The sequence below is a fragment of the Pelobates fuscus genome, chromosome 11 (assembly GCF_036172605.1).
Source record: "Pelobates fuscus isolate aPelFus1 chromosome 11, aPelFus1.pri, whole genome shotgun sequence".
In the NCBI taxonomy this organism is placed as follows: domain Eukaryota; kingdom Metazoa; phylum Chordata; class Amphibia; order Anura; family Pelobatidae; genus Pelobates; species Pelobates fuscus.
The window spans coordinates 68,975,590-69,001,063 of record NC_086327.1 but is presented as its reverse complement, the minus strand read 5'-3'; the positions used below and the strand labels follow the sequence as shown (position 1 = coordinate 69,001,063).

The 25,474-nt window shown below is 42.6% G+C and overlaps 1 long non-coding RNA gene across 1 annotated transcript in view; it reads right to left on the bottom strand.

Moving 5' to 3' along the window:
- Positions 1–5,319: 5,319 nt before the first annotated feature.
- The window catches only part of LOC134577954 (uncharacterized), a 129,692-nt gene continuing 109,537 nt past the window's right edge, over positions 5,320–25,474 (bottom strand). The window contains exon 2 of the long non-coding RNA XR_010086066.1: positions 5,320–6,838. This is a non-coding gene — a long non-coding RNA (uncharacterized LOC134577954). The remainder of the gene's footprint in view (positions 6,839–25,474) is intronic.

The window sequence follows — 25,474 nt, the reverse complement described above, 5'->3', positions numbered from 1 at the left end:
CATACACAGACACACAGACTGCTGAGTCCACACACACACATAGACTGCTGAGTCCATATACACACAGACACATGGCCCCCTCTGGCCCCCCCTAGCGACGCCACTGTGTTTTTGGGCCCAGTCTTGACAACAATCACTGGTGCTTTTCTCCGCGGATGTGGAGAAGGCTTTTGACCGGGTGGATTGGCAGTACATGAACGCTGTGTTGTGAGAGATGGGCCTGGGAAATACTTTTCTATCAATGGTACAAACACTCTACATCGGCCCGAGCACTAGGGTCTGGGTTAATGGGGCCCTGATAGATCCTGTGAGCATCAATAATGGCACTCGGCAGGAATGACCCTTTTCCCCACTCTTATTCATACTATCTCTTGAGCCGCTACTGGAGGCCGTAAGCCAAAACCCTAATATTTCTGGACTACACACCCGAGCACTTGAACACAAAGTTGCTGCATACGTAGATGACATGCTGTTTATGGTAACCAGACCACATATCTCACTACCCAATATACACAAAGAGCTGGAACAGTATGGAAGATTGAGCAACCTCAAGATAAACAAAGATAAGTCGGAAATTTTAAATATCAAGTTAGACGAAAAAGAGGCAGAAAGACAACAACAAAATTTTCCCTTCAGATGGTGCACCACACACATCAAATATCTGGCAGTACAGGTGCTGAGGGACTTACCCCTCTTGTACACCCTAAACTTTGCTCCCCTGCTGCAAACCCTGGTACAGGAACTGAAAGCCTAGACCGCACAACATATATCATGGTTTTGTCGCTGCAATGCAGTAAAAATTACTTTACTGCCAAAAGCAGTATTCCTCTGTCAAGCCATACCCAAAATAGTCCCCAAAGCTTTTTTCACAACAGCAGCGATCATACATTTCATCTGGAAAGGACACAAACCCAGGGTGGAAATAAGACACCTCGTGCTACCAAAAACCATGGGATGGGTCAGGCTCCCTAGTCTGCTTAAATATTACCAAGCAACTGACCTAGTCAGAATTGTTGAATGGCATAGCAACACGAAAATATGGACGGGCATGGAGATCAAAAGTCTGCAAAGCTTGATTCCAGGGGCAGTATGGCTAGACAAAGCAGAAACCCTGCTCCATACTTTCCAGCACCCTACAACCAGGCCCACATTTGAAGTGTAGTATAAGCTAAGATTCCGACTAAGTCTAACCACACTGAAGAGGCCAATGTACCCACTCACATCGAACCCGGCATACCAATGAGGATGTGACAATAGACGATTTTGATTCTTATATGATAAGCACCCAATCCTAGTGAGGGACGTGACCACAGCTGGACATCTGAAGCCCTCACAGGAGTTGGGGGATGACAGAACATTGACATTCCAGGAAAAATGTAATTACCGCTAACTGAAACACCTTTTCCAGTCAATAAAACCTGAACAGAACCCCAACTCTGTTCGAAGAACTATGCGCTCGAGGGGGAGACCCTATACAGGTGTATATCCTCATTATATCAAATGCTACTTCTGGTGACCAACCCTACGCCACTCCCATATATATCCATAAGTGGGAAGAGTTAGGGGTAACTCTGACTGAAGCACAATGGTCAAAAATAATTACATTGACGCACCACAGCTCCCTCAGCGCCAGTCTTTGGGAAACGAATGACAAGTTCTAACTAGATGGTATATGACACCAGACCAACTACACAAGATCACACTGTGCAACTTAGACCTATGTTGGAGGTGTGGAGAAGAGAGGGAAGCCATGACCCATGTGTGGTGGGAGCCATTCTGGAAACAGGTACACAAAGCAATGACAAATAAGGAGCTGACCTGGAATTCGCCCGAGTCAATATGCTACTGGCCCACATGACGTTGCCCATCTCAAAATACAAAAAGTCCCTGACAAGACTTTTACTGATGGTAGCTAGGTTCTTGTGGAGGCAGCACAAAGCTTCAACATTTCATACTTAGGTGGAGCAGGTGGAAGAGATCAGGATGATGGAAGAGAAAACAGCTGCCCTACATGATAAGTCAGTGAAACTTGTAGAATTTCCAATAAGTAGTCACATTGGAAGGAGGACAACTAAGTGCACACAGCGAGTAAGATACAGGAAGTACCACGGATGGGGGAGGCGTCTGCAAACAGCGAGGTGGGGAGTTGTAGGCAATCAGGTGGCGACACTGCATAAGTGGAGGCACTGCAAGCGAGGGGGCCTTTTTTTTTTCTTCTTCTCTTCAAAGTTGAGGCCTTGTTTAATCTAATAGGAATCACACACAGTTGCACAACATGGTTGAGGGGACAGGAGTGAGGGGGGAAACAGTTGAGGGACTAATTGATAGCAGTCTAACCACCTAAGACATGATGTTACTATTAAAACTCGGTATACATTTTTCAAGCCTGGGTTTGTTACCATTTCTAATGATTGTTCACAATGTACAACAAATATGGAAAAACTAACAAATAAAGAATGTCAAAATACATTTAAAAAAAACAACTATATATAATATGTGTTGGTACAATAAATGAGATGTAAATTGCGGTTGAACACAAACAGCAAAAATATGCACAAATTGTTTGTGTCCTTAAGGTTAAGTCCAGCTTCTGAAGCTGTGTCGTTAAGGTGTTAAAATAAAGAAACCTTCTGATGGTAATTATATTCTTTTTAACAGCCATTAGTTTAGTTGGGGAATAAGAACATTGGCAGACAGTGGGGAAATTGGGGATGTAAAGTATGAAAGGTGGGTTAACGCTTCACCTTCTATCCCAAAGCACCTGAACTTAGTAAATGATGCTTGGTGGTAATATGCCCTTCCATTAACTGGGACATTCCACAGAAAAGTGGTATTAAGGTGGTGCATGTCCTTCCTAATCTCAACATGCAATTTAAACACAGTCCAGCTTCTTGTTTGAGACTTCGTCCTATATTTCTACAGGGACAACTAGCAATAGAGTACTATTTAAAACACAGATTTTAAATGAAAGAATGGATGGTGTTCCAAAGGCATCAAAGACCAGAAACGAATGATGTACTGTAGAGTTGTAGCCCTTGAGTATTGGTGTTTGAATGAAGGGGTGTGTTTGTATATCATCTTGGAGTTTGAATGCAGGGATGTGCTGGTATGTAATATTTGTCTTATTTGCAGGAGTGTGTTTGCATGTTGTGCTGGTGTTTGATTGTTTGTATTTATGCACATAAACTGCCACATACATACATAAATACACACTTAGACATACATACACATGAATTAATATTTTTTTTTATAACAGCCCTGCACCCGACCACACCCCACTTGTATCCCTAATATTAAAGTGTCCCTCGTTGTTCATTTGAAATGTTTAGAGCTATGCCTTCACAACATAATCTGACTCCGCCACTACCAATATTAAGATATGGATTGCTTTCTGTGCTTTTGACCCTCTCTAAAGCTTTTACATTGTGCCCTTTCATGGTATATAACATTCAGGTGCAAAAAGCTTTGTACATGCTAACATTGTATTACAAAATATATAAAAATAAGAAGAATTATGATAATAATTGTGGCGAAAGCGACCTTGCCACTGGTTTTTGGAGAGGCCTGTTTGCCAACCTCCTACCCTGTGACTATGGCCCTGTGGTGAACTTTAGGCTAAAAACACTGTTGGTGCCTTTTTTTCTATGGTTCAGTATATGGGGCTTACGGAATGGATTAGACTTATGGTGTTTGTTTACCGAACAAACTGTCAAACAGCCGGACCACAAGTGGAGTGTGCTGCTCGTTAACCTCCCAGGCTTGTGGCTAACCGCAGCCTAATTGATGAACGGCTGGGTGGTCGCCGTTTGTATAGTCGAACAAGTGGCGGCGGCCATCTTGTTTTGTCGTCGAGTGCATGGAACTGAAATCGAACACTCGATAGGACGAACACCGCTGGGACTTCCACCTCCAGTTAGATTCGACTAGAACTGCACGAACGGGGCGCCATTCGGTAGAAATAATCTACCGAACCAGATACACTCACTGACTCTGTGCATGAACGGCTCCGTTCGACTATTTGAATGTGACTTCAACTGTTTGAATAGACCGGCCGCACAGCCTAATTCTCTGAAACTATTTTGGGCATGAAGCCATATGTGCGGTCGGTCAAAAAGAGACTTCCAGGAATTTCCTGAACCCCTGCTCTGATCTGGGTGATTTGTGGATATTTTGTACACCCAGATCAGGGTTATTAAGGGATGTGACTTTTATGGGGATATGTTGTATTTTGGGGTACTTACTGGGCTTTGTAAAATTCATTATATTTCTTAATTAATTAGGTAATTAATTAATTATACCTTACTTATATCACAGGTAGAGGGGAGGGATTGTGTACACTTGGAGCATCCGTCGGCGAAGGTACCCAACCGGAATACAGGAAGCTCCGTTACAATACTAATAATAATAAGAAGAATAACAAGGATACAAATAGGGCCTTTTATTGAAACCCAACATATATATATATATTATATAAACGGCTTACAGAGTGCGAATGAATTGGAACAAAAAAGCTGATTATTAACAGTGATGGTATAAGAAAACTCTCAAGATAATAATATTCCTCAAAATAATAACAATAACTATATCTATTGTTAGAAACCATAAAAAGATTTTTTATTATACAATTATAATAAAATAAGCATTGCAGAAGGACAGTATACCAAGTAGAACATTAACAACAATGCTACATCCATTTTCATAAAAGTTAATAGATTGAAATGGAAAAATTGTTTCTGAATAGAACTAATATAATTAATGTACTTTTCTGATCAATCATATTAGTTGATTTGACCTCTGTCTGATACAGATATAAAGCTCTTTAAACAAAAATGCCCGCAGGAGTCACATTCTCCATACAATTAGCTTTTATTGAGACAATCACTGGGACCCAGGGAGATGTACAGAGCTCAGTTAATTGCTGGAAAACGAACATACACTAACAACAGAATAAATGCCAATGCTGCTTGTTTTCAACATAACATCACAAATATAATATCCAAACAAACAGAGAAATCACAAAAAGGACGCTTTTAAGTGAACGTTTGTTTATCATGTATGTTTATGGAACCTTGTATATGGTGCTCACATAGAATACTCTAGATTTTGTCAATTTTTTTGCTACATTTAATTAATATATTAATTTCTGCTATTTGAGAAATGTATTTGATAAACAGTGGGTAGTTTTGCTTTGAAGCCTATAAACACGAAACATGTTAGACTCATATTTTACTTAGGAGCCTTCCTTTTTTATTTCTCTGTTGGTGTAGCATGAAGCCTTTTTAATTTTGGACTTTATACTGAAAACCAACAGTGTTGGCATTTTCCCTGTTGACAGTATATGTCCATCAGCTGATGTCTGGTGCATTGTTTAGGCCTCTGTGTGGTCAAAAATATCTCATTATGGTGTCATATAGTGGATAAACAAAATTAGTTTGTACTTTCAATTTAAAATTACACTTTGGCATTTCAGCATGTAACTAAATGTGAACTTTCAAGAAATCCAGAATCATTCCTTATTTCACTTTTCTCAAATTGTAAAATCTAATGACTTAGTTTATTAAATTAGTATCACGCCAGTTTTTTTTCTTTTTTTTTTCTGTTTAATAATATTTATATACTGACAACATATGTTCACAGAAATCAGAGACTGATAATACTGTGTATTTTTTTTAAGTGTATTCATTTTGGATATATTGCATTTATCTGTTAAATACTATTTTCCTCAGTCAAAATGTCAGAATAATACCATCTCATCAATATGCATTTGTAAGTGAAAAGAGTAATCCAGACCTAGACCCCATGCTGTGCCTTGCTGAAGATATTCAAAGAAGGCTAAAATTATATGCAGAGTTTTTCTTGATTTCTTGTGCATAGAGGACTTGTTGGCATTTCAGTTCTGGCTTATCATTATTAGTAGGATAAGGCCTATATGCAAATAGTATAGGTTCTCTAAAGGCAAGTTTGAGCTAAATTGTGTTAGAGATTTGAGCAGACAGAAGAAGATCAAGATGATTGATCTTTTATTCTATTCTCGTAGCTTCTCTTTTGGATTGTGATTCTTTTTTGTATTGTTATAATTTGGCTTAATTATTCACTCGCATACCATAAGCTTAACTTTTTTCCATTTCATTATGGAGCTCATAGCATGGCCAGCTTTTTCAAGAGGATGAACAAAATAATTGAAGGTAAATAAATGCAGACACCTTATGTAGTATGTAATTTTTTACTGATGTCCTGATTCCTTGAATTGTAGGTTACAATTTCATTGTATTTACTTTTTCAGAAACTGAATAAATAATACAAGTTAAAAAAAAACATGCAAAGCAGACCAACGTGGCTTCCCTAATAATATTTGAGAAACAATGGATTCTTTTACAGGTATAAGTTCTGTTATGCAACACATTTTGTTGTAGTTTTGTACAACGTATTTATATTCTGATCTTTTTCTCCTTATACTCATAACACAATACGGCTAGGTCTTCATTTCTCTTTGCCTTCTTTTTTCTCTTGTATCTTCTCCAAATGCAGCTGAACATGATTGAAGAAACACCAATCGCCAGAATAGAAACCCCCAAAACAAAGGGAACTGAATCTAGAGAGTTTATTGCACAAGCAAGGATTAATGTTGACATACCAATCAAAAAAGTTATAATTCCTAAGCCCAGCATGCAGCTGTGGCACGAATTCTCCATGCCACCAGTGGTGGTACTTAAAAGATGTGCATCCTTGATTGTTTTTTTGGTTGGTTCATCCTCTTGACTTTTTACATTTGCGTTTTTCTCATTAAGGTCAATTGAAATCTCCTGATCTGGAAAGAATGCAGCCATTGAGATAAATTCTGAAATAACAAAAAAAAGATTACTGTAATAGAAAAATGGTGTGAAAATATACTAATAATCGTACGAATTCTGTAAGTGACTTAAAACATGCAGTGTCAATATTATTTTATAAACAACCTAACAACCTGCTGGTAAGTTGAGGTTATCTTTATAATACAGTCATAGAGTTGTAATGATGCATTTTAATAATCACTTATTATTGAATCATTTTTAAATACGGTAATATACATTTTTACTGTACATATAAACACAATAACATTAAGAAAACTGACAAAAATATAGAGATGAAAATACTGAGATGTACTACCATTGATCCAAGAATAATAAAAGTTAGGATTACCATTGGAGAGAGAAAAAAAAGAATGGAATTTAGTAGAATAACAAGAAAGAAAGAGTAGAAAGGGAGAAGGAATGGTGATTAGATGGAGGGTTGAAATGTTAGGGACATTAGGATAGTTAGCTATCTAGAGAACCCAGTTTATATAATCTAAAGATTGGAGTAAGAATTTGCAGAGTAAAGTTAAGTAACTATGCAGTTACATAGTGCGAAAAATTATAAATGACCATCAAGGTCACACGTTCGTACATGATATGTATGCTGTTGATCCAAAAGATGGAAAAAAAATATAAGAATATAGTGCCGTAAAATCATTCAGTCCTTTATAATAAAAAAACCTCTACAGGATTGGATAAAACAATGGCTATAGACAGCTAAATCTATATTTTCATGTGATTTCAAAATCTCCTTTCTTAAATTTTCATTTGATTAGTTATGGGAGTTGCTAGGTGGCAGAAAGACCAGAGGCTTCAACCGAAGGGTAAATTGTATGACCCTCCTGCATATATTGACTTAATCACCACCTAAAACTGTCCCTATATTCATGACAAGCAGCATTTCAAGAGACTACATTTCCTTAACAGCTGCAAGCCTCAGTTCCTTAAACACATGTCAAGTAACCAGCCAACTCTCATAATCGCTCCTGGGAACTATAGTCACCAGCAGCACCAAACAGCGTTTCAAGAGACTTTATTACCTTAAGTGCTGCAAGGTACACCTGGGATATTTAATCTACTCATAATTCCACCTATATACAGTTAGGTCTGGAATTATTTGGACACTGACATAATTTTCATGATTGTGGCTCAGTATGCCACAACAATGAAATGAAATAACGAGATGCAATTGAAGTGCAGACTTCCAGCTTTAATTAAGCTTTAAAAATTTTGTATGAATAGTTTAGGACATTTCATACAACGTCCCCTTATTTCAGGGGTTCAGATGTTATTAAAAAAAATAACATAATCATAAATAAAATGCTAATATTTAGTACTTTGTTGAGAATCCTTTCAAGCACTGACTGCCTGAAGTCTGGAATGCATGGACATCACCAAATCCCAGGTTTCCTCCCTTGTGATGCTTTGCCATGCCTTTACTGCAGCTATCTTCAGCTATTGTTTGTTCAGCCTTACATTTTATCTTCAGCATGTGAAATGCATGCTCAATCAGATTGAGACCGGATTATTGACTCAGCCATTGCAGAATATTTCACTTATTTGCCTTAAAAAAATATTGGGTTGCTTTGTCCATCTGTAATGTGACACACTGTCAAATCAACTTCACTGAATTTAACTGAATCTGAGTAACCAATATATCCATATACACTTCAGAAATCATCTGCCTGCTTTTGTCTTCTGTCATAATCACTAAACCTTAGTGACCCAGTGCCATTAGAAGCCATGCATGTCCATGCCATCACACTGCCTTCATCGTGTTTTACAGATGATGTAGCATTCTTTGGATCATGAGCCATCCAAGCCTTCTATATACTTTTTTTCCCCTCATCATTTTGTTACAGGTTGATCTTAGTTTAATCTGTACAAAGAATGCTGTCCCAGAACTGGGCTGGCTTTTTTTTAGATGTTTTTTGATAAAGTGTAATTTGGCCTTTCTATTCTTGATTTATAAATGGTTTGCACCTTGTGGTTAACCCCCTCTTGTGGTTTCCAGATAAGTGGTTATTATCAGCCTATTTAAACACTGCCTTGCTTGTGACTCATTGTCATATTGTTTGTTCCTGTTTGCGAATCATTGCTGTACGTCTGACTCCTGGTTTGATACTCTGCCCGTCTTCCATTTCTGCCTGTTTGCCGCCTGTCCTGACCATTGATTACGACCACAACTACTCTTTTTGGATTTCCCTTGACTGTACTGTGCCTCATCAGCCCCAGTGCACTGTTTTACAGCCTTGGGGATTTCTGCCTTGAGTCCCCTTGGCTTGTGTCAAATTGCAAAGGGTGCTTTAACTCTGCGTGTCGGACTCCTCTTCAAGGTAAGATCCTGACAGTTGCAAAGCTCACTAGTACATTCTTTTTTTCTAAGAATGTATTAAACTGTTGCTTTGGACACTCCTAGTGTTCCAGCTATCCCCAGCTATTTGTCACTGTTCACTTACATTGATAGCTCTTGTGACCGCATGTTGTTGGTTCACAGTAACAGTTTCCAAATGTGAATGCCACACCTGAAATCCACTCCAGACGTTTTACTTACTTAATTGATCAGAAATAACAAAATAATTGCACACACATGTTCATGAAACAGTTTTAGAGTCAATTGTCCACTTTCTATTGGTCCGTTGAAAAACAGTGACTACATATTAGCCCCTTCCCGACTGTGGACATAGTAGGTTGTCCGACAAAAAAAGGTTAACAAGCTCGGACGTACCTGGTACGTCCACGCCAAAAAGGACCCCTACACTTACCTGGACCGGCGATCCGAGGCGATCCCAAGATCCCAGCAGTCCCCCTGCAGCAGCTCCGGCCACTGCAGCCCTCCAGGGCCATGTGATCGCAATAGGAGTCTATAAAGCTGCCAGCAGGGGGGGTGGCTGAGCTGTCAGTCACCCAGGCAGCTAAATTACAGCATTTTATAATATATTATACATATATATTACTTTATTTATAAAATATTTTACCAGGATGGATACATTGAGATTTCTCTCGTTTTCAAGTATGTCCTGGGTCCACAAAACATTGCATTGCTACAATAGGATACAATATTACAAAAATACAATAAACAAACATATATATATATATATATATATATATATATATATATATATATTTTAATACATAACAGGTAATAAATATATTCAACCATGACGGGTGCATTCTGTATTGAACCTCGCCACTGGGTTATGGAGAAGACTGATTTGCCAGCCTCCTGCCTCATGACTATGGCCCCTCTCATCAGCCCATGCTAAACTTAAACCCCATGGCGATTTGACTGTGTTTTTGGAATCTGAGCGCTGTTTGGATATTGAGCACTCAGATCCAAGCCATCTGGGGATAGGTTGAATGTCGGGTTCTGTTCAGTATGATAGGAATTATGTATTTTTGTGTATTTTTGCTGTTGTTGTGAATAGATATTTCCTGTACCTGGAGATAGTTGGCTTACCACATCCATGCTTCAGTGGTCACAAAGGACTTTCAACCTAACTTTTAAACCACTGGAGGGAATTTTCTGATTGAGTGTTTGTATTTGGAGTATGCTGATTCTGAAAATGTGAGTGTGATGTATACTTTTAAAGTTATGAATATTGTGTAAAACTGTGATAATTACGTTAGCCCATTGTGTTCAGTAATTATATCACAGGCATAGGGGAGGATTTTACTGGAATGAATGGGAGTGTTCATTGTATATTAAAATGTATATTATATGTTTGATTGGATGTTCCACAAAACCCTGTGGGTGGTACTAATGTGTAAGAATGTGTGTATATAAGAACAATAAAAACACAGCTCTGTCTGATCCTATTTTGACCCTCAACACGGAGCCTTGTCTTGTTCTTGGGGGGGATTTATTGTATGTTGTTCCAGTTCAACTGCTAGGAGTGTAAACCTTTCGTATGTTTTTTCCTATTCGACTGTTTGGAGCATTCGTATGGTTTCCGGTTCGGCTGTTTACAGCATTCATATGGTTTCCTGTTCGGCTGATTGGTGTCCTCGGTAGCTGCCTTTGAATTTGGAAGGGAATATCTCCTAAACGTCTTTTAACCCTTTTTATGCCTCGGGTGCCGTTACAAGGTATATTGCCATAGATCTCTTAAAAGATTTTAGATTGAATGAAGATTTGACTGTGTTATTTCCCAATTGCAGTGCTCTGTAGGAAAATGAGGATCAAGCCATTTTATTTTTATATTGACGTATGCTAAATATCTTGCTAGTACTGTATCAGAGGCTATAGGAGGTGAGAACAGCTGGGGAGAGCGTTCTACTCAAGACGGGTGGGAGCTTCCCAGAAATGCTCTTATGCATAAGGCTGGAAAGATGAAGAGTGCTTCGGGATTCAACCAAGCCAGTTTAGCTCTTGTAACATGTCACAGTGGTGGGTAAAGTAATTACATTCTAGTACAAAGCATCAGAATTTATTATATAAAGTATTAGGCTTATTAAGGTTGGTTTGTGGGGCGGGTGCATACACTACTTCCCCATAATCAATGACCGGCATTAGCATTAGCATTTGTTGTACTATCCGTTTCCTTACTGTAGGGCTTAGGCAGGATTTGTTTCTATACTGGGCACCTAGTTTTGGGTAAAGTTTTGAAGAGATTTTTTTTTTCAATGTGAAGGCCAAAGGATAGATTGGTTTCTAGCAACAAACCTAGATTTTTAACCCCTTAAGGACGGAGGGCGTACTATGCCGTCCTTGGGGACTTGGCTCTAAACACCGGGGGCTGTCTTTTCTACTACAGCGATCGCGGTGTGGGGACTCACCTGGCAGCCCAGGGAGCCACCCTCATCCATTTTGGCACCCTTGGGCCATGTGATCTCTCTCAAAATACACGTATAATTATATCATAAGTAACATAAATACATATGTAAACGTGTAAAAATTTAAATAAAACATAAATAAAAAATATATGGGTAAATTTGTTCTAACTGTATTTTAAAATTAATATATATATTGATATCAAAATACATTTAGAACGAAATAATATATGTGTATGTATATATATATATATATATATATATTAATAATAATAATAATTCTACATATATATTTATGTAATAATTTTACATAATTAGGTCATTTTATTAATTACAATTTGTGGCACCTGCCTGACAACCCAGGCCAAAAGTCCAGGGAATTTAATTTGCTAGCACTATATTTAACCCTGTAACTTTCCAAGACACCATAAAACCGGTACATGGGGGTTACTGTTTTACTCGGAAGACTTCGCTGAACACAAATATTAGTATTTCAAAACAGTAAAATGTATTACAACGATAATATCGTCAGTGAAAGTGGATTTTTTTGCATTTTTCACACACAAATGGCACTTACACAGATGATATAATTGTGATATGTTTTACTGTTTTGAACCACAAATATTTGTGTTTAGCAAAGTCTCCTGAGTATAACAGTACCCCGCATGTACAGGTTTTATGTTTTTTTTCAAAAGTTACAGAGTCAAATATAAGGCTTGCGTTTCAGTTTTTTCACATTGAAATTCGCCAGATTGGTTACGTTGCCTTTGAGACCATATGGTAGCTCAGGAATTAAAATTACCCCCATGATGGCAAACCATTTGCAATAGTAGACAACCCAAGGTATTGCAAATGGAGTATGTTCTGTCTTTTTCGTAGCCACTTAGTCACAAACACTGGCCAAAAGTGGCGTTCAAATTAGTTTTTTGCATTTTTCACACACAAACAAATATTAACCCTAACTTTGGACAGTGTTTGTGACCAAGTGGCTACTAAAAAAGACTGAACATACCCCATTTGCAATACCTTGCAAATGGTATGCAATCATGGGGGTAATTCTCATTCCTGGGCTACCATACGGTCTCAAAGGCAACATAACCAATCTGGTGAATTTCAATGTGAAAAAACTGAAAAATGTAATAAGTTATATTTGACCCTGTAACTTCCCAAAACACCATAAAACCTGTATGTAGGGGGTACTGTTTTACACGTGAGACTTCGCTGAATACAAATATAAGTATATTATTGCAGTAAAAGCAAACAGTATTATGACATTTACAGTTAGACTGTCACATAGAACTAAGTTTTTTTTATTCATTTTTTGTTTGTTTTTTAATTCTTATTTTCTCCTATTTTTTTTAAATATTTTATTCATATCAAACTATGTTTCATACCTAAATATTTAATGAAATAGTTAAATGAAAGCTCTGTTTCCCCTGAATAAAATTATATATAATAAGTGTGGGTGCACTTAATACGAAAGAGGCGAATTACGCCTGAACATACAAATTCAAGTTTTTGTTTACGTTTTGTTTTGATCACAACATGTACATTTGGCTCAGTCCTTAAGGAGTTAAAAGAGCAGACTGCTGTCAGTGTGCTATTTGAATTTGTTCTGATACACAGTTGTTGACTTTGTAGTTTACGGAATTTAGTTACAGTTCCAAAGATCATTGTAACTGTTTTGTAACAAATATCTCAAATACACTTATAATGTAATCATATATATGCATTATATAGGTCTAATATATTATAAAATGCTTTAATTTTTTTTTTAAATATACTATACATATAGGAAATAAAAGTGTGTGTGCGCGTGTGTATATATATATGTTGTAATAAAGTGCATGGTGTGATCAGTGAAGGAGTCTATAGTTCCCCTAGATTTCTAGAGATGCACATGACATTCAACCCCAGGGGGAGCATTTGTGGTATGCAAGATAATATGATGTTTAGAGATGGGCCCCTGGGGTGGAGCATTTGGAGAGTAGGATGGGCCGCTGCTCCACTCCTCAGTTTACATGCAACTGGGAGACATAAGGTCCAGGTCAGGAATGCAGGCTGTCTCCAACCCATTGTTCAGCTGCAATTAATCAGCTGCAGCAGTGGGAATAAACCCCTCCCTGCTAGGCAGGTAAGGGAGATTTATTTTGGTTTCTCCTTTGGAGGTTGGAAGCAGCAAGGTGACTGAGCACTGGAGTGCAGAAGTTGACAGTCACGGTGACTGAGCACTGGCGTGCAGAAAAGAGACAGAAAACAAGGTTGGTGGAACCTGTGTTTTGTTAAGTTTAACCCTTGATAGATAGGGACTTAAATGTCAGTAAGTGCTCAGATGAGCTAGGATTTAATTTGCAGGGAATTCAGTTACATTATTTATTTTGTATTGCTGTTGTCTCTTGAGTGGAAATTCAATAAATTGCCTGGATTGATGTTAAAACCAAAAGACTGCGCATGTTTTATACCCTTGACAAAACACTATATATATATATATATATATATATATATATAATTAGTGATGTCCCGAACGGTTCACTGCCGAATAGTTCTGGCGAACATAGCGTGTTCGCGTTCGCCAAAGATGGCGAACATATGCGATGTTCGGTCCGCCCCCTATTCATAATCATTGAGTAAACTTTGACCCTGTACCTCACAGTCAGCAGACACATTCCAGCCAATCAGCAGCAGACCCTCCCTCCCAGACAGCATACAATTTAGATTAATTCTGAAGCTGCATTCATTTTTTTTTTTGTATTTATTATATATTATCCTCCATAGCCAGTAACCTGTGTTTATTATACATTATCCCCCCATAGCCAGTAACCTGTGTTTATTATACATTATCCCCCCATAGCCAGTAACCTGTGTTTATTATACATTATCCTCCCATAGCCAGGAACCTGTGTTTATTATACATTATCCCTCCCGCATTTCCGGACTTTTCTGGACTTTTGTTGCAGCCGCTTGGTAGATAACTCCCTAATTCTCACGGTATTAGGGAGTTATCTACCAAAAGGCTGAAAGACCTAAATTGGTCTTTCAGCCAAATTTACTAATACTAAAATTACTTCGTATTAGTAAATTGTGCCCCTACTCGCAATACCGCGAGTAGGGGCATGTATAGTAAACAGTGAGCAGCCGGGGGGCGTGGCTACCACCGGAGCAAGATGGCCGCTTAAGCTTAAGCTCCGGCACATGGGCTCTTAACGAAACACGGGCAGAAATCAACTAAAACAAACATGTCTCAGCCCAAGCACAAGAGGCAACCCGCGAAATCGAACAAACATAATTTTTTTGGGCAAAACACGCCAGCGACGAAACAGGCCGCGCAAGCTCACCAACAAGATGGCGGAGATGAATCAGATGGCGGCGATCAGACAGACATGGCAGATCAAGCCCTGGAGGAAACTGTCACCAAACAGTTCTTGCTGGACCAACTCGATGCCTTGTCCAACAAGCTTATGGCAGGCTGGATGTCTGGCCTAGCGAGCCTAAAAAAGGATATTGGGGAGCTGGGAGCCCGAACATCCCATGTGGAGGAAAGGCTGGAAGAAAACTCAAACGGCCATAACCAATTAGCACATCAAGTGCAAGCGCTACAATCCACAGTGAACACCATGGAAAATAAACTGATGGACATAGAAGAGAGGGCGCACAGAAACAACCTGCGACTCTGAGGTATTTCTGAAGCAATAACAGACGGATCTGCAAACTTACCTCCACGAGCTCTTCCGCGCCCTGCCCCCAGATACTCCACCAGATATGCTCCTTCTGGATAGGGCTCACCGAGTTCCTAAACCTTGATTCCTCCCCGACTCCATACCCCGCGATGTCATAATCTGTGTGCACTACCACTACGTAAAGGAGGAACTGCTGAAACAAAGCAGACATGCCCAAGACATCCCTGACAAATTCGCCAGCATCAAAATATTCCCAGATCTGTCTGCGGCGACACTCAGGAGGAGAAAAGCGTTCCAGCCGGTTACCAGTACCCTCAGGCAGCATCAAGTGACCTACCGATGGGGATTCCCACTTAAACTCATCGCCACCAGAAATGGAATAACAGAAACGATCTTCATGCCAGAGGAAGGAGAACGACTACTCGGGAAATGGAAGTTGCCCTTCCCAAACAAACAGCCGCACAGCAATACCACAGTGGCAAGAGAATGGAACACAAAATGACTTTTATGAACACTCGCCAGCCGTAATATACATATATGTGACTGACTTATTGCATATAGAGGATGGTAACGTATATGCACCTCAAACTCACACCGAACATTTCCACACTAATAGAATATATCGCTAAGATATACACGAACCCTGTCACGCCGATAAACACATCACCTCTAGGCCAAAAGCTACTCACTACTGTCTCCAACCTATACACTGAACAAATTGAAAAGGGGTCTCGACTTACCCTCTATCCCACCATACCTATAGGATGACTAACGGCCAAATTACTTCAGCCGCTATGGAACCAAACGCCAAAAAAAAAAAAAGGGTAGGTATCCAGCCCATGAGATACCACGACAAAGAGGCAACATTATACCTATCCCTAAAAGCAGTAAGGGGGGACACTACGATTGTGCACCAACAACAAACATCTGACATACAGTCATCCTAGGTGACTGAAAACCTCAAGAGGTTCACTAACACTAAGGGGCATGAGATAAGTGGCCTGATAAGCAGACCACACAGCTCACTGAGCTCAATACTTATAGGAAGGTTCGCCCCACCATACCCAACAAATAGTAATACTGGCAGTACGCTCTATATTGCCACTGTACATATTTACGCTGATCTTACGGTAATCTATGAAGCCAAATGATTTACAATGTTCCCCCTCTCCCCCACTACTACTAAAGTGAAGACACTGCACATAAACCAAATCGTATCGAGACACGAGTGATACAAAATAAAAAAAATAAAAAAATAATAATAATTTTATGCATGTAAGTGTATGCAGCTATGTACCCATGAATGACATAGCTCATGACATAGCGACAGGGCCGGTGCAAGGATTTTTGCCGCCCTAGGCAAAAGTAAAGTTTGCCACCCCCCCCCCATATGACATCACAATGCCCCGTGTTAACTAACGCAAGTGCTGCAGTGCCGCCGTATTTACATTAAAAGGCCTGCAGGCAGGGCCGGTGCAAGGAATTTTGTCTACACAGGCGAAGGAGCATTTTGCCGCCCACCCCCCTCCCCCCATACATTTTTCTTGACGCTTCTCTAAAATGTTTTAGAGGTGTGACAAAACACTAGATTGTAAAGATATTTAGATAGATAGATACACACTTTGTTTTTTTTAAGAGAGAAAGCCATTTGACAGCCACTAGAGATGTCCTTAGAAGCAAATGTAAACGCTGCCTTGGTCTCGGTGCTGTGTCCCTTTTGCACGCAGTGCTGCAATGTAAACTATTGCAGTTCCAAAGAACTGCAATGTTTACATTGCATCACTAAGTCTGCCCTCAGTGGCTGTCTACCAAAGGGGACGCTTCTGGAATTGAAACAGACTTTTGGTCCGTTATCTGATGCTGGACGTCCTCAAGCTTTGCATGAGGACCTCCAGAGTCAGATTTTCACCCATAGGAAAGCATTGATTCAATAATTTCCTGTGGGGAGGTCTAATGTGCACTCGGCATTTGCTGTGCGCATGCGCATTAGACCCCGCTAGGCGCTGTGCTAAGATAAGGCAAGTAAAGGGTTTTTAACCCTTTATTTACAGGTGGGGGGGCAGGAGGGAAAGGGTAGGCAGAGGGTCAGTAGTGCTAGGAACACAGTTTTGTATTCCTGGTACTACAGTATCCCTTTAAGGAGATACAGCGAATTAAGACTAAATTCGGGAACCAAGTGAAAAGGGGCTTGTTGCGGGATACAGTGAGAAATGGGATGCCGAGGAACAAATGATAGTGGATTTGGGGACAAAATGGTTTAGGATTAGGAGCCTGTAACCCCCTGTCACTCTGACCCCTTAGTGCCCTGACAGGGGGTTACAGACAGTGTACAATTAAAACATTAAATATAAAAAAAAAAAATTCAAACTTACCCCCTTCAAGTGCTGGCAGCCAGGTCTAAAGTGAGGGGGATCTGATGAGACTGCAGGCACTCCAACACTATGGGGAGCAGTCTTGCAGAAGAGGCAGTTCTTCCAAGGTGTGTCTGCTGCCTGCAGGACCTGGACAATATGGAGTCAGGGGGAGTGGGAGTGGGAGGGGGAGTGGGAGGGTGGCGGAAGTCAGGCCACCTACTCACCATGAAGTCCACCTGGGCCTATCTGCCTCCCTCCCCTCCTTGTCTCCCTCCCCTGTTACAGTCCGGCTGGCCTGGCTCCAAACGCGGGCGGGCTCCAATGTACATGGGCGCCGCCATATTGGAGCCCGCAGAGGTAGCCCGACACTGTGGACTGCAGGGGACTCTGGGGGAGGTGTAAGTCACGCCCTCCTCCTGACGTCATCAGGAGTGGGCGGCGGCAGACAGAGACTTCACCTCCGTCAAGGGAGGGAGCCAAAAGGAGTCGGAGAGCAGCCTCAGCAGGGCAAGGTAGGCTGCGGCATTATAAAAATCCGATGGCTCGGGATACGGATTTTTGCGCCCCCCCTGCTCGGGCGCCCTAAGGCGGCCGCCTGGGCCGCCTTATGGACGCGCTGGCCCTGCCTGCAGGGACAGGCTATAGACACCAGAACCACTACATTAAGCTGCAGTGGTTCTGGGGACTATAGTGTCCCTTTAATGTGAGGTAAATTAGAGATTAGTGCCACGAATAATATACTAGATTGCCTACTTACAATCAGATGAGGATGGTGATGGGCTCTAGCTGCAGTCTGGCTCCACTCGTCTGGTGTAGAACAGGCTCTCTGGAGGCTGTTTGTGTTCTGGGAGAACGGAAAGCAGCTCCATTTTTTTTAAAGGCCCTTTACACAGCTCATGGTCTGGGCCCCAGAGTCCACCTTCATGTTCCACCAAATAGTTTGTTCACAGGAGTAGGGGATGTCCTGATATGTGTGTAAGGAATGCATTGTGTGAATCTGTGTTTGTATGTGTAAGGGCTGCAATGTGTATTTCTGTGTATGTACGGGATGCAGTGTGTGCGTCTGTAAGGGGTGCATTGAGTGTGTGTAAGGGGTGCATTGAGTGTGTGTAAGGAATGCATTGTGTTTCTGTGTGTGTAAGGGATGCATTGTATGTAAGGGTTGAATTGCTTGTGTGTTTTTCTGTGTGCGTGATGGATGTCACTCTCTTCTCCCCCTCTCCCTCCCTTGTCCCTCTCTTCTCTCCCCCCCTTGTCCCTCTCTTCTCTCCCCCCCTTGTCCCTCTCTTCTCTCCCCCCCTTGTCCCTCTCTTCTCTCCCCCCTTGTCCCTCTCTTCTCTCCCCCCTTGTCCCTCTCTTCTCTCCCCCCCTTGTCCCTCTCTTCTCTCCCCCCCCTTGTCCCTCTCTTCTCTCCCCCCCCTTGTCCCTCTCTTCTCTCCCCCCTTGTCCCTCTCTTCTCTCCCCCCCTTGTCCCTCTCTTCTCTCCCCCCCTTGTCCCTCTCTTCTCTCCCCCCCTTGTCCCTCTCTTCTCTCCCCCCCTTGTCCCTCTCCTCTCTCCCCCCCTTGTCCCTCTCTTCTCTCCCCCCCTTGTCCCTCTCTTCTCTCCCCCCCTTGTCCCCCTCTTCTCTCCCCCCCTTGTCCCCCTCTTATCTCCCCCCTTGTCCCCCTCTTATCTCCCCCCCTTGTCCCCCTCTCTTGTCCCCCTCTTCTCCCCCCCTTGTCCCTCTCTTCTCTCCCCCCCTTGTCCCTCTCTTCTCTCCCCCCCTTGTCCCTCTCTTCTCTCCCCCCTTGTCCCTCTCTTCTCTCCCCCCTTGTCCCTCTCTTCTCTCCCCCCCTTGTCCCTCTCTTCTCTCCCCCCCCTTGTCCCTCTCTTCTCTCCCCCCCCTTGTCCCTCTCTTCTCTCCCCCCCTTGTCCCTCTCTTCTCTCCCCCCCCTTGTCCCTCTCTTCTCTCCCCCCCCTTGTCCCTCTCTTCTCTCCCCCTTGTCCCTCTCTTCTCTCCCCCCTTGTCCCTCTCTTCTCTCCCCCCTTGTCCCTCTCTTCTCTCCCCCTTGTCCCTCTCTTCCTCCCCCCTTGTCCCTCTCTTCTCTCCCCCCCTTGTCCCTCTCTTCTCCCCCCCCTTGTCCCTCTCCTCTCTCCCCCCCCTTGTCCTCTCTTCTCCCCCTCCCTGTCACTCTCTTCTCCCCTGCGTGTCCCTCTCTTCTCCCCCCTCCCTTGTCACTTTCTTCTCCCCTGCGTGTCCCTCTCTTCTCCCCCTCCCTTGTCACTCTCTTCTCCCCTCCCCACTCTCATTCCCCCTCCTAACCCTGTCAATTCCACTCCCTGTCAATTACTTCCCCCCCACCTTGTCAATTTATTTCCCCCCCTTTCAATTTATTCCCCCCACCCTCCATGTCCATTTATTCCCCCCTCCCTGTCCATTTATTCCCCCACTCCCTCTCCATTTATTTCTCCTCCCCCCCTCTCTCTCCATTTATTTCTCCTCCCCCCCTCTCCATATTTCTCCTCCCCCCTCTCTCTCCATATTTCTCCTCCCACCTCTCTCTCCATATTTCTCCTCCCCCCTCTCTCTCTCCATATTTCTCCTCCCCCCTCTCTCTCCATTTATTTCTCCCCCTCCCTCCCTCTCCATTTATTTCTCCCCCTCTCCATTTATTTCTCCCCTCCATTTATTCCCTCCCCATTTCCCCCCCCCCTCCCTCTCCATTTATTTCTCCCCCCTCCCTCCCTCTCCATTTATTTCTCCCCCCCTCCCTCCCCATTTATTCCCCCCTCCATTTATTCCCTCCCCATTTCCCCCCTCCCTCCCTCTCCATTTAGTTCTCCCCCCTTCCTCCCCCCTCTCCATTTAGTTCTCCCCCCCTCCCTTTATTCCCCCCACCCTCCCCTACCTATGTTGTAGCGTGGCCGAGCTCTGTACTGTCCGCGGGTACAGAGAGCTTTTCTTTCCTGTACCCGGCCGGACTAAAAGGAATTGAACACTCAGTGTTCACTTCCTGTTAGTCCGTCTGGGTACAGGAGACAAATGCTCCCTGTACCGGCGGATCATACAGGGCTCGGCCACGCTACAGTGAGGGAGTGACAGGAGGGAGCGCTGAGCGCTTCCCTCCTGTCAGCTCCTCTCTTCATGCTGCGCCCGGGCGGTGCGCCCTCATGGACGCACCAGCCCGGGCGAAGCTGCAGCCGCCTGAGGCTCTCTACAGAGCGCTCGGGCGGCTGCAGCATTAGGGGGGCCGGCGCTCCTGGCGGCGCCCCTTCCCAAGGGGCACCCTAGGCGGCTGCCTAGTCCGCCTTAATGGTAGCGCCGGCCCTGCATAGCGAAAAGCCAAAAGCTGCGGCAACCCAGAGATTCCCCATACATATAGCAACTGAAGGAGCCCATGTAGCCTTCAGGTGAGCATCCTATACGAGCTCACCTCCCCCGTGGCACCACAAATAGGTGCCAAGCTCCCCACCAGAGCACTAATGTACATAGTTGAGCCCAATACTAAGCTCATGTTATACCCACTGTTGAATCCCTACCTACCCCAACTCACACCCCTCAAACAGAACTAAACACACACCAGAAAATCCAACAACATAGTACCAGGCATACACCGCAGAACGGAACCAACATCCCACACACACACAATCACAAGAGGAAGTACACTCTCGCACATCCCATGTATATCCACCACCCTGGTAAGGTTATAAATGACAGCGACACCTCACACACATTACAGACTATAAGCAAAATAGGATCTATGAATAAGGTATATACAATGAGCACTATATATGCCATATATCTCACATAGATAACGAAAATATACTCACAGAATGTTAGGGGGTTAAACTAGGGGTGTTAGTATTCTCATACACAAATCAGTGGCATACGAACTGATTAGACTAAACAGATAGCAAAGGACAATACATAATTCTTATATGTAACAATAATGTAACTTACACCATAGTCAATATCTACGCACCTAATGACAATTCCTGCAACATCTACTAACCAAAACTAGCCACTTACAGCAGGGCCTCCTGATCTGCTGTGGAGACCTAAACCATGTGCTTGAACCGGGATTAGATACTACACTAGATCCTAAAGCACCCCGATCAAAAAACTCAACACTGCCTGTGCTCTACTTAATAAACTCATAAATCAGTTTAACCTATACGATATATGGCGCACACTAAACCCCAGAGACAAGGACTACACCTACTATTCCCACGTTCACAAAAAGCACTCCAGAATTGACTTTCACAACATCAGCAGGACTCCCCCAAACCCTCCAATGCACACATGGAGATATCACTTGGTCGGATCACGCACCAATTATCCTGACACATTCTCGTACAAAGGCAAGGGCTCCTGGAGACTGAATAGCTCACTGCTTTATGACCAAAAATTTACTGAACACATAACCCGAGAGATGGAACCCTACTTTGCCACTAACAACCCACAAACAACCCCCCCAATTCTATGGCAAGTGCACAAACCAGTCATTAGGGGCCTTCTGATTAGCAGGGCGTCTTACCTAAATAAGCAGCGCCGAGCCCCCCTGATAAACCTCCTAAAACAACTACGGGACACAACACAAACCTATTATCAAACAAACCAACAGCACCTCCTGGACGAGATACAGATGATAACGACCAAAATCAATCACCTTCAATTCCAAAAAACTGCACACACATTACAAAGACTCAAAATGACACATTACGCTCAAGGTAATAGGGCAGGCAAACTACTAGCCAATATGCTACGGAAAAAATATATGCAATCAATTCGCAGACGACATACTTTTGACGATCCAAGACCCAGAGACATCCTTACCACACTTTCACACAATTTTAGACAATTACAGCAAACTCTCATACTACAAATTGAACGTCTCCAAAACACAAGCTATGGGTAGGGGGCTCCTGGCGGACGTGACCTAAAGACTTAAACAAGCCTACACATACGACTGGAGGAATGACCACATTACATTTCTGGGAATAGCATACACAAAGACACAAGCGACACTTTTTAACTCAAATTACGGCAAGATGCTCGTAAACATAAAAAACAACTGCAGGACTGGAAATCCTCCTTTATATCCTGGTCAGGCCGCGGCTATTAAAATGATACTGCTCCCTAAACTGCAGTACCTTTTCAGATCCTTACCAATCCACGTCCCCCACGTCTATTTTAGCACATTGCAAAGCTAGATCACAAAGTTTGTCTGGAAAGGAAAAAGGGCACGTATAGCCCTCAAAATAATGCACAGGCATACCTCTGAAGGCTGCATGAGCCTGCCTAACTTTAAATACTATTACCACGCAGCCATACTGAGTTGCATTATACAAGCTAGACCCAATCCCCATGAGCCTCAATGGAAACAACTGGAATCTGAATGGGCAAAAAATGTAAGTGTGGATAATCTAGCGTGGCTCCCAACTAATAATAGACCGCACACCCCAAACTGTCTCCCGACCACTAAGCTGACATTAGCAATATGGGACAGGCATAGAAAAGCACTGACCAACAATGACCCCATTTCCAAAGCTATGACAATTAAATCTTTGACAACACTTATCCCAGACCTCAACTTTAGGATATGGGAAAGACATGGAATTTACTTCTTACATCAATTGCTCACAAACTCCACCATAACGCCCTTCACAGACCTACAAACATCTCACAAGCTACCGACAGTAGCTCATTTCTCCTACCGCCAAATCACCTCATGGTTACATACACACACCCAAACAAGCTCAGCATCCCTTGGCGAGCAACAAATGACAGACTTTGAAAACCTATATGTTAGCACTAAAACCCCAAGGAAAATTATCTCCATGATATATAACACGCTGCCCCAAAAAATAGTATTGAAAGAACACAACTTCATTAAGGCCTGGGAAAAATAATTGAATTACGTTGAGTGAATCTGAATGGAAACAACTGATTGTGACCCCCCAAAAAACTAACCCTCTATTCAAAACATGTCGAATTAGCAAAGAAGTTATTATACAGGTGGTATTTGACACCAGCACGTTTACACAACTTTAACCCAGCCATTTCAAACAACTGCTGGGGGTGCAAAACCGGGGTGGTAACCATGTCACATCTGGTGGAACTGCCCACACCTGGCTAGGTTTTGGAAGGAGATAGACAGCACGGGAACCACCCTACCATATAGACTAGAAAACTACGTCCTACTCAATTCTCCAAGCTCTATCCCGAAACCGGACAGGTACCTGGCTTTCCACATACTTATAGTAGCACTTAATATGATTGCACAAAACTGGACCTCACAAAAAATACCTACAGTAGCAATGTGCATACAAAAGGGGAATCAGTCGCACCACTACGAATCCACTATCCGACAATACAACCCCCCCCCCCCCCATAAAAAGCACCCGCAATATAGACAATACTGGGAAGTAGCATGGGACAAATGGAAAACATTCCGTAACAGTATGCCCACTGGGACTTTAGCAGTATAATGAAGAACAGTAACTAGCTGTACCTAATGGTATAAAACTGTAATTGACAGCATGTAACTGACAAACCTAAAACAACGGGTGTTTACCTACCTAGACCAAAAATCCCAAACTGGAAACAAAGGAATCCAGATTTATAAAAAAAAAAAAAAAGAAAAAACCTACCATAAGCACTACCATCTTATATCTTAATGACACCATAGCGAGATGATGACCCAGTGACCTCTGGTACAACCCCAATTAGGACATAAAAATGAACCAGGGAACCATACAGCAACACAAATATAGCAGCTCTGAATATGACCCAAACCTACCACCACAACGCAACGCATTGTATTGCTCCTAGAAGCGTACACAACACTAAAACACTAAACGACAAATTTTCTCACAAAACGAAAAATGACCAAATACAATAATGCAAATGTATGCATGTAATACGCGAAACCTGTACAACCATGTGTGTATTTCTTCAAGCCTTAACTGGTGATTTCAAACTGTCCCCCCCCCCTTCCTTTCTGTACCCCTTTTATTACTTGAGTTATACACTGACAAAAAATAAAAATTGTCAAACTGAAAAAAAAAAAAAAACAGCAGCCTGTAGCTGCTCACTGTTAAAAAATAAAAATAATAAAAAAATAAATAAAAAATGGTCCCCCCTCGCTGAGCGGGTGGGGGCCCTAAAGTAAAAAAAGGGGGGAGGACCTATTGACCTTCCCACCGGCCCCCACCCCTGAGCGGCAGTGGGGTCCCTAAATAAAAATTGGGGGGTGATAGGGACCTAATGTCCTCCCCCCTGGCCAGCACCCCTGAGCGGTGGGTGGGGGCCCTAAATACAAATGGGGGGACCTATTGTCCCCACCCCTGAGCGGTGGGTGGGGGCCCTTAACAAGAATAAGGGGGGGACGACACCTAATGTACTCCCCCCTGGCCCCCACCCCAGAGCGGCGGGTGGGGGCCCTAAATATAAATGGGGGGACCTATTGTCCTCCCCCCTGGTCCCCACCCCTGAGCGGCGGGTGGGGGCCCTAAATACAAATGGGGGGACCTATTGTCCTCCCCCCTGGCCCCCACCCCTGAGCGGTGGGTGGGGGCCCTAAATGAAAATTTAACCCCCCTCCCCCCCAGGTGACTAGGGGTCCCCAAACCTCTAGTCACCCCTCCCCCCCAAAAAATAAACTCCTACCTACCCCCCTCACCCTAAAAATAATGAGGGGGACCATTTAACTAAGTACCTTTAAAAATAAAAATAAACTTAGCATTTGATGTCTTCTTTCTTCTAAAATTTTCTTTTTTCAGACCCAAAAAAAGGCCAAATAAAAATCCATAATAACCGACGCAATAATAAAAAAAAAAGAGCGCAAAAAAATA